We start from the raw sequence: 11,122 nt of genomic DNA, 5'->3' as shown, positions 1-11,122 counted from the left end.
AGTTAAGGTATTTTATTAGTCAATAGTTTTCGTTCACCAATAATTTTTTAATCGCTAAAGTCCCTAACTAGAACGAAAGATCTCGGCAACGCAGCCTTCACTGTATCTCATCTCCATACATGAATAACGATTGCCTTTGATCTCGGTCTCTTTGTTTATATTCCTATGCTTTGCTAATCATATGTCACTCTTACAGCTATGTTGATTTTTATTTTAATGAAGGTAATGATTATTGCTATGAGAACTAGCTGGTGTTTCCCTTCACAGCGTAGTTGCTGGTTCCTATGATGTTATGTCAACTTACCTCCACAATGTGTACATTGAAAGTTTTTTTCTTTTGCCTTTGTAATAAACAACGATTTTTTTAAATATTGAATTTTTATTTTATTTAATTTCCTACTCGTCTTTATATGTTTTAAAAGTATGAACATAAGCATAAATCTATGAGCAAAGAGAGAAGAAGATGAGAGGTAACGAGATTGATTTATGATGAATGAAAGAAGGAAAAGGTGATTGGAGAGATGAAAACTGAGTAAAATCAATGTGTTTCTTTAGACTAGAACATATATAGAAAGTATAAATGGACGTTACAAATTTTCTTTGCCGAGATAAGAATTGAGAAATGAAAAATCCTACGTGAGACTATCCTGAAATGTCGACATGATCTGATAAAGATCACTCAGAAGAGAATGAAAATATGTGAGAAAGGGAGGACCTAAATGAAGAAGGTAAGAAGGAGAAGACGTAGCTCGATCGCTAGCATACTCTGCTCACACACTAAGGTCCAGGGATCTAATGCCCGATACGGCTGGGAAACATTAGGACGTATTTCCATAAGACACCTGCCTGCTGTTCCTGTTCACCTATCAGTAAAATGAGTATGTGGGTGTTAGTCGACTGGTGTGGCTTGCATCCTGATACCAAGTTGACCTAATTTGCCCGAAATGTTCTGCATAACCAGGGGCATTTTGTATAGTAGTATGTCATTGATGTCAGCTAGGCCTTTATACCTTGTACATGTGCTTGTAGAAATGAAGATATTATTATTATTATGACATATTATTATTAGTATTATTACTGAAGGAGGAGATGAGAAGGGGAGGACCTTACTGAAGGAGGTGAGAAAGGGAATATACCCTACTGAAGGAAGTGAATAGGATAGGACCTTACTGAAGGAGGTGACAAGAGGAGGACCTTTCTGAAGAAAGAGGTAAGGAGGAGAGGACACTACTGAAGGAAGGAGGGAAGGACTACTGAAGGAGGTGAGGACGGAAGCACTCTACTGATAGAGGTAAGGATTATACTGAAAGATGAGGTTAGGAGGGAAGAACCCATATTCTCCACTGGTTTCTTCCCACAGCCTATCCTCTTAATAAGTCAGTATTTCACTGTTGCTAAGAAGGCCAAATAGATAACCTATACAAAATTATTAAACAGTAATTATTCGACTGTTTTTTGTTTTGGGTGAGGAGGCAAGAGAGGACCTTCAGTACCTAGAACAGTCAGGCCTCAACCTGACCATATCTTATGTAGTTCGTGATGTATTTATATGTGTCTGTTTTTTTCTTGGCTGCCATGTTTGTGACATTTTTATTTCAAGATAAACAAGTTTCAGAACAATTTCTTATTCAGACATTTCGCTCCACGTAGTTTTATCATGACTCAATTAAGCTCTACACAGAGCTTAAGTTTGTTCTATAATTTTGGTCTCTGTCTTCATACTTATCGGCAGTGCTCTGTTTCATCTGGTTTGTTTCATATATTTCAGTCCTCTGCTTGGTGAAGAGTTCAATATTATGCTTCATTTACATATTATCTATTTTACGTGTATGTGAATTAGTCTGTAGAAGACTTTCAAATACAACAAACAAATTGGTTATTCGGAATAAAAAAGAACACCAATATAAAAATTTAATAAATAAAATAAATACACAATTGAAAACTATATATAAAAGGGAAAGAAAAAAGAGACGGGGTCGAGGGTTAGAGGCGCACAGTAACACCAAGTAGTGAAGGAGAGGGTTATTCATTTTTTTTTTTTTACAAAATTTGATACATCAGTATATAACAATATAATAGTACATACAAGTGTTGAAATTTGTCGGCCTAAGGGAAAAAGACTTCAGTAGAGCAATGATAGCATCAAGTATCGTATAAAGGTTCAGCGGCTACTAGAGCTTTAAAGACTCACGAAATCGTAACAACACGATAGAAAACAAACCACGTAACAGGTGGGGTATGAAGGCACTGCCCTGAAGTCTTAGGACTCACTCGCCATTGGTTCAGACCCCATCCGTTCTGTGGTTTGAGCTTCAAAGGTTTCGTTCCAGCAGAGTTGGAGTTACTTGTACATGGGAATAAACAGCTGATAATTCTCATTCACTGTTGGTGTTACACCAGCAGTGAAGGAAGTGTTAAAGGATTTGGGAATGGAGAAGGATAGAAGAATCTGGGGCAGATGAGGGTAGGTTTCATAATCTGTGTTGGTTACATTCTTGAAAGAGAAACACTGATGACTAGAATTAGTGAAAATGTGTGTGTACATCGGCGCTCTTACTACATATACTTATCTGACATTTTCACCACACGACATTTCAACATATTACTAGCAAAGAAATGTCTATTAAAATATGTATTAGCGTGGCCGTGCGGGATTTAGCACAAGCAGGTATGAGGCTCATTCGAGGAATTATGTCGTATGTACTGCAAGGTGAGGCAGGCGTTTGTTGTTTTCACTCAGATTTCGAGGTCAAGAGGTCTTGGCGAAGGTAAAGCCATGCCAGCTGACTAGAATGTCTCTTGTTTTATATATCGTCGATTCTTGTCTTGTCACAATCTGGAATAACCTGGAATTCCATCTAAGTAGCTGGTGATGGACTTCCATTGTTCGCCTCCCAAGATATGCTGAATACTGTCACAGCTCGTGGGTGTCTTCGAATCTGGAGTGTCTGTTAAGGGGGACATCTCAGGCACACGGTGACGACCTCCCTCATCCTGCACAAGATATACACATTAATTCTTTATTTCAATATGTACACATATCATTAAAAAAAATAGATTATGGGGAGCCTCGGGGCGCCAGCGGCCAGCGGCCTAAGAAGCGCTAAACCTACAAGGGTCATACAGCGCATCGGGAGAGGGAAGAATACAGTGGTTCTGAGGAGCAAGAGGGAGAAGTAACATAGCAACGGGGCAGGGGAAAGTACAGGGGGTATAGGGTAGCAAGAGGGAGAGGTAGAAAGGGCTACGAGGAATGCTAGAGGCAGCATCATCATCAAAGTTTGTGAAGTAAATCAGTTGCTGTCAAAAAGTCAACGAGAGAGTCTGAGTCAAAGGAGGGTGTCAGCAAGGAAGTAGAAAATGTGGGTTACTGTAGAGCAGTGTTGTGGAGGACACCTGGAGCCACCATGGCCGTGCTTCACCGATAACTGTGAGTACTGTGCACAAACTGGTGAATTTACCTGGGAAAACATAACTGTCATCAGTAGAATATGACAAAAGAAGCTCAGAATCACTAGGAGCATACATCGAAGTGGCTAGCTAGCTTATTGTTCACTTGTCCTGCGAGGTGTAGAGCAAGAGGACAGGATTATATAGGTTACAGTGAGTCTGTCAAACCCCACTGGACACAGTTAACATCTTTAAGATATTACGGTTATTTCGTATATTACAGTGTCATCACACAGCTGATCCACCCAATGTAATACGTAGATATAATCTCAAGAAAATAACGTATATTACTACTGAATTGCAGTGGTACTTTAGTACTTTACACTCTCATTAAGTAATAAATAGCTCATTCAAGTATCCGGTGCAAAACGTGGATGCAACTTTAAAAAAATTATTTGCCATTTATTATATAATGTGTTTGAAAGTCTTTAAAAAGATGGATGTTAGGTTACTAACCCTCCGCGTTAATAATCCCAAAAAAGTGTTTAGATAAGTGGTACTTTAGTAATTTAACTACAAGGGTTTAAAAATTACATATTAGCAAACACTAGAAAGTGTTTCTTCCCGGGACCTTGATAACTTTCGAAACGCTTTCTAATAAGTATCCTAGTGCTTGTTTAATTGTCTGTAAACCACTGGACGGTAGTCATTATTAAGGTTTATATCAATTAAACTGTACTTGTTTTGTACATTAAGAGAGCTGACCTGTGTAGCAATGTTTGACCACTAGTTCTTAACATGGCAGAATCGCATCCAGTGTTATAACCACATACACCTGCTATTATCTAGTATTAACAGAGCTATTATTTATGGTGTGTGGCTCAAGGAAGGGAGGGGAGACACTTTTTTTCACTCTCACGGACCCATCATCTCAAAGTTCCGCAGCCAAAACGTTTTTAATGTCCCAGTGTTGGATTAGTGTCTTTTTTAAACCGCTTCTCACCCTTACCTATAATAATGATAATAAAAATAAAATAATAATAAGGATGCATATAACTTATACGCCACTAAAATAGGGATTAAAGTAAACTCACAGAAAATATATATAATGTGATGCATAGGTGTATATATTTTTGTTGAAGAGCTATAACCTTAGCTTATTTCAAAGTCCAGGCCTATGTAAGGTATACTACTACCTCCCTAGGATGCGTCACACAACAGTCTACTAACACCCAGGTGTTTGTGTATATATCGCCTGCTCTTGCGAATTCCTTGCATATATATATATATATATATATATATATATATATATATATATATATATATATATATATATATATATATATATATATATACAGTGGACCCTCGATTTGTGTAAATAGATTATTTGTCTGTATTATAACAAAATATAAGCAATACTGAGAGAGAGAGAGAGAGAAAGAGAGAGGCATAGATAAGGCATGAATTTCTTACTCTTCCAGGGATTAAACTTTTTGTGGATTTTTTCACACATACGCTTCCGGGAACAAGATCAGACGATATTTTGCCTATCATTAACAAGAGAATGTCAAGTATTTGGTTACTCAAATGCATTAAAAATTGTTAGAAAAGAACTAGGAAAAAGTCTATGGAGACAGTAAATAGATCAATAGATTACAAGCTATTACTGCTATATGTATCTTTGGCAGTTCAATTTGTATTGAAATGTGAATCATATGAAATGTAAACTGTGTGGAAAGAGAGCCAAACACTGAAAGATTATATCTTACAATAAACAAATATCCACCCATTTAAGAGACATGTCCAAACAAACTTGACAGAAAATAGCAATCACTTCAGTTTTAATCATAAGATATCTGATATCTTGAATTTATATGTACACTTTACATGCTACGTTAATGAATTGTTATTAATGAGAGTGTAACCTAGTAAATGACTAGTGTTCATAATTGTAAATTAAGCTTCCTTGTCTACATATTGCATATTGCCAACCTCAACAGAACGCATGACCATAACACAAGGCACAGATCACTCTTTGATGTTCCTCGTGTCCATCTCACACTTTGCAAAAACTCAATGCACATAAAAGGCCCTAAAATCTGGAACTCATTACCTGTAAATATAAAAGAAACACTACCTGTTTATAAATTCAAGTCTCTTCTCAAAGATCACTTACTCACCCAAAACCAAATAAATACTGAATAACTGAACCTTATAAATTGTATATCTTAAATGTTTCTCACAATTATATCACATAAATGTTAAACCTAAAACCCAATCTAACTTTATTATTTTTTAAATACACTACCTAACAGAATACTCCATTCTACTGAATGTACAACAATGCATACAACCATATGACCTGTCTTTGTAATACTCACTTGTGCTTTATAGTAATCTGTTTACATTAAAGTTTTATCACCGATGTCATCATTGCTTAGTTCATCTTAAGTTAATTTTAAGCCAGCCCGTAATGCTATGCATAGTATAAGTGGCTTTGGCATACTGCTCTTTTCTGTATTTTTTGTACCTCTGTATGTGTGCACAAATTTTTAAATAAATAAATAAATAAATAAATGAATGTTTAGCTATAAGATGAGACCGTAATATATGAAATGACTAATATCTTGATGTAACTATGCCTAGTGGAGTCTGAAAAGACCCACTATGACTTTTTTTGCGCTGCTGCTCAGACGGCACATAGTTACTATAATTGAGGCCTAGAACCACGTAGGGGACTAACAGGGATCACAGAGACAAAATTTAAATTAGAAATTGGAAAAAAGGCTGCTAAGAACAATTTAGGGTAAAACAGAGACAAGAGAGAGCCATGATAGGCTAAATTAGAGAACATAAATATTAGAGATCTTAAGAGAGAAAAGGATCTAGACCCAGAGGTGGTAATACAGTAAACAAGAGCTCTTACTTATGTAAAACTATTTGAGAGAAAAACTTATGACGTTTCTGTTAGTCTTGGATCATAATCAAGTCGTGAGAGAGGAAAGCTGAGAAAACCAAATGATACGTTACATGAAAAGTTGAGAAAGCCAGGAAGCAAGTCATGTGAAGCTGATCAGAAAGCCAAGGCCTGATCATGTCTGAAAATTAGAGCATTTGACTATACACTGAAAATGGCATGCATCAACCAAAAAAAAAAAAAAGGGAGGGAGACTAAGATTAAAGTTGGGAATGTTGTGTAACGGCCGCTTCAACTAGGAGGCGTAAAGAATACATTTCACTTTCCTGTTGTTTCTTAAAAGTTCTCATTCCTGTAGCATTTCCTATCCGATTTACGAGGCTTGGTTTGAGACCTGACCAGGGCAGCGATGACCCTGCCCCCTGAACCATAAGAGTTATAATTATTTAGGTGGTCAATATATGCGTGATTGAGGGTGTCTGACCTTGCTGAAGCGAGCACAGTAGTTTCTCTCCACCAAGTCTCCATTACGGCTGTTACTGTCTACATCGAGTGAAGGAGGGCAGCTACATCAAGTGAAGGAGGGCAGCCAGTTGGGTTAGTGCAGTGGGTTCCCCTGGAATGGACAATGTCAGGTTATAACTTATCAGGCGTCACACAACTAGTGTAAATGAGTGGTGTTTAGTAGTGAAGGTGTCACAATAAGTAGAAGTGATTAGTATTAGTGGGGATGATGATACAGCTAGTGTAGGTGGGTGGTGTATAGGGGTGATGGTGCCACAGGTGGAAGTGGGTAGTGCTTAGTGGTGATGGTTATACAACTAGTGTAGGTGGGTGGTTTAGTGGTGATGGTATCACAGTTAGAGGTGGGTTGTGTTTAGTGGTAATAATATCACAAGTGTTGGTGGGTATTGGTTAGTGGTGAGTGTCACAATTAGTGGAAGTGGGAGATGCTTGATAACAATGATATGTGCCAACAATAATTGGAGTAGGGTGAACATTTATTTATTTATTCGTATTAAATAACAAGTCTCAGGTTCTGACTTTCCATTAAGCATCACCTTTAATTGAATAAAACTTTCAACACACACTGTTTAAAAACAGATTCAAACATGATAAACAGTCACAATGATATTACAAGCAAATTATTAGCTACATGTTGCTGTCCAATCTAACCACAATTATCCTTAACCTAACCCAGCATAACACTTGTATGAATCCTAAGATTGTCTAAGCTCCCTAAAATGGAAAAATACATTAACTAAATTTTTGTAACTGGACTTTTAATAAGTGCTTTCTTTTTGGTATTTGTTGGTAAGTAGACATATATAATGTGGTGTGAGAGGCTTCCTCAACCTCACTTGTAAATAAACAACGCTGGCAGACGGGTGTGTGTACATTGCACCATATTTTAGTTTAAAATGAATTAAGTGTATGTGTATGTGTGCGTTGGTCTCATCCAGAGTGCAGAAGTGGACTCCGTGTTACCGCTGATTTAATTCAAGGTAAGTAACAACTCTGCATTGACATTCCGTCATATTTTGGATGAAGTGCCGACCCAGTAAGTCATGGTATTGCTGGCAGCGCCTGGACATATTTCCTGTATTTGTGATAATAATGTACTTTTTGGGGGAGGATGGGGGCATTCTCTCATATATCCTTTTGGTATATCATTTTGTTTATAAAGTTAGACTGGAAAATTTATAATGTATTGCTGCGTTTACAGAATGGTGTTTGGAAAATGATTGCTGTTAAACTGACGACATTGTTGAAGAAAGCAGTGTTTGTGTGGTTAAAGAGAACAAACGATATTAAACAAATAATATAAATACAAGTAAAAGTTTTAACTGAAATGTGTTTAAAGCTCATTAATGGTTCATCAGCTGATTACTTACAGTATAAAAATCATCTGGTGATGGAAAAAACTTTGAAGTTTGTGCATTATTTTTATTTACGTGAAGTTACATTACTGAAATGTATTAATAATAATATAGGAAAATAGGGCTATAGTTACGGACAGTTATTCTGCCGAACTCGGGCATTAGTTTAATTTACGGCAAGCTTTTCATTACACACAGTTTAGTTTAATATCTTTATTTTACACCTCCATACCCAGCCTGTGGGCGCCATTACACACAACCTACGTGTTTACAGCGTGGAATAAGTATTTCTTGTGCAAATTGTTATTTTGGGAGATGCGAGCGAAAAGAACCTAGATTACGTTACTTTCAGCTACGTTAGGTTACGTTCAGTTACGATCAGGTTGAGTTACGTTTAGTGAAGGTTAGGTTGCATTACGTTACGTTACATTTGGTTAGGTTAGGTAAGTTAACCTGGAAAATGCCATCGCTAGTTGTGCGTCCATGTTTACATTTGACCACCATGCGCGAGATGCTTTAGTGTGTAGCGCAACTAGTAAAACAAGTCTAACCAGTGGTATGTGAGTCACTTAGTAAACGGCAACAGGCAGGTTGTTGCGAGTGACAGTAGGTATAAACCTTCACATGTGCACCAGTTACATGTGGTAGTGCTGGGAGGACAGGTGTGAGTGATGGGCTCTTCCTTACTGATGTCACCCCCTATTGTCTGAATTAGGTTATATATTCAGGTCATTGAAAAATGAATTACAAAATGTATATAAGGCTAGGTAAGGAGCAGTGACAGGAAAGTGCCAAAAGATTTGGTCATTGGTTGAATGAGAAGCAGTTGGAAATTAGGGCTGTAGTTACCGAAAACTACCTGGTGTAACGCAGTTATCATTTTATACTTTTAAGCTGTATATTGCTGTATAGCCCTTGGGGTTTAGCGCTTCTTTTTGATTATAATAATAATTTACACTTTTAAATCTCTACAACTTGTGTACATCATGGGATAAGTATTTTCTGTGCAGATTTTTATTTTATGGAATATTAACAAAAATAGGTTATGCTTGGTTTAGTTTAGTTAGGTTGGGGATGCTGGGCAACCGAAATAAATGTATAAATTTAACTTATATCCCAAAACAACAATTTGTACAAGAAATGGTTACCTATTCCGTGTTGTACAATGGTTTTATGTATCGAAAAGTGAAAAATAATGACCAAGTTCCACAGAGTACCTCTTAGTAACTATTACTGAAAACAGTGAATAACTAGAAGACATTAAATATCTGGGGAATAAGCGAAAGTGAATTATAATGATAAAGACAAGACACTGAAATGTGAGATATAATGACAGATTAGGCACCATAGCGTTATTAAGTGACCTTACTCGCTCTGCAGCAAATAAGGTTCATATACTATGAACTGTTAAATACCTTATAGAAGTAATTACCTGTTGACCTAATACTGCTCGTAAATAAATTGTAATATTGTGAATATGTTGTAGATGTGTTGCACTAAGTCCTTCATCACTTCTTGACACCTTTACTCTGTGTAGGACGCCAGTGACAAGTGTTATGAAAATTATTAATTTGTATAAGAAAAAAGTCAATTGAGAATCTTGCAAGTAGCTCAAGTTTTCAAAAAATATAAAATTTATAAACAAACTGGCAGATCTGTATTGTTTATACAAACATCACAGTTTTAATTATGATTTTTCAATTAAAATTTCAATTAGGATTATGCATTTAGATTTATTTTGAATAGTATTAAGGGATTATTCGACTTGTTCTGCCGAAGTGAACATTAGCTTAGTATTTTAGCTTCATTGGTTGCTAAATAATTTTGCTGTTATTGTAGCATCATATTCCCCCAAGAATGAACATAGGTGTTATTGTAGCCTCACCTGTATTGACGAAATATATAATGATATAGTCTCACCTGCGTCGACGAAATAAGCATTGATGTTATTGTAGTTTCACCTGCGTTTATACAGGTATGGTAGAGGATGTAGGCATCCCTCTCATAGTCGACATGGAAGTCGCGGTAGCAAGCAAAGTGCTTGTAACAAAACCTGTCTCCCAGATCAGTGTGCAGCTACAAGACCAGTCTTCCAACTCAGTGTACAGCTACCAGACCAGTCTTCCAGTTCAGGGTGCAGCTACCAGACCAGCCTTCCAGCTCAGTGTGCAGCTACCAGACCAGTCTTCCAGCTCAGTGTGCAGCTACCAGACCATCTTCCAGTTCAGGGTGCAGCTACCAGACCAGTCTTCCAGTTCAGGGTGCAGCTACCAGACCAGTCTTCCAGTTCAGTGTGCAGCTACCAGACCAGTCTTCCAGTTCAGTGTGCAGCTACCAGACCAGTCTTCCAGTTCAGGGTGCAGCTACCAGACCAGTCTTCCAGCTCAGTGTACAGCTACCAGACCAGTCTTCCAGCTCAGTGTGCAGCTACCAGACCAGTCTTCCAGCTCAGTGTGCAGCTACCAGACCAGTCTTCCAGCTCAGTGTGCAGCTACCAGACCAGTCTTCCAGCTCAGTGTGCAGCTACCAGACCAGTCTTCCAGCTCAGTGTGCAGCTACCAGACCAGTCTTCCAGCTCAGTGTGCAGCTACCAGACCAGTCTTCCAGTTCAGTGTGCAGCTACCAGACCAGTCTTCCAGTTCAGTGTGCAGCTACCAGACCAGTCTTCCAGCTCAGTGTGCAGCTACCAGACCAGTCTTCCAGCTCAGTGTGCAGCTACCAGACCAGTCTTCCAGCTCAGTGTGCAGCTACCAGACCAGTCTTCCTGTCAGTGTGCAGCTCGTACTGCGTCTGGTTGTCCATGTTAGTGAGCGATCATAGCAGGATGTTTCCTGCAACCACCTCAACAGTCTGTCGTGCGTCAGTCAGTCAGTCAGAGGGGGAAGGGGTCGTCAGGAAGGAAGAGAAGGATAAGGGATCAGGGTGAGCCTCAGAA

General features: G+C 38.1%; 1 long non-coding RNA gene across 1 annotated transcript; it reads right to left on the bottom strand.

Annotated features, from left to right (window-relative positions):
- Nucleotides 1-40: 40 nt before the first annotated feature.
- Nucleotides 41-10,072, bottom strand: LOC138852888 (uncharacterized). The gene is made up of 3 exons (XR_011392161.1): nucleotides 9,620-10,072; nucleotides 6,792-6,923; nucleotides 41-2,994 (listed from the first exon to the last, which is right to left on the bottom strand). It is a non-coding gene; the product is annotated as an uncharacterized lncRNA (long non-coding RNA).
- Between the last annotated feature and the right edge of the window lie 1,050 nt (nucleotides 10,073-11,122).

Source organism: Cherax quadricarinatus, chromosome 18 (genome assembly GCF_038502225.1).
Source record: "Cherax quadricarinatus isolate ZL_2023a chromosome 18, ASM3850222v1, whole genome shotgun sequence".
NCBI lineage: Eukaryota > Metazoa > Arthropoda > Malacostraca > Decapoda > Parastacidae > Cherax > Cherax quadricarinatus.
The sequence above is the reverse complement of the archived record's forward strand: the minus strand, read 5'-3'. Positions and strand labels throughout refer to the sequence as shown.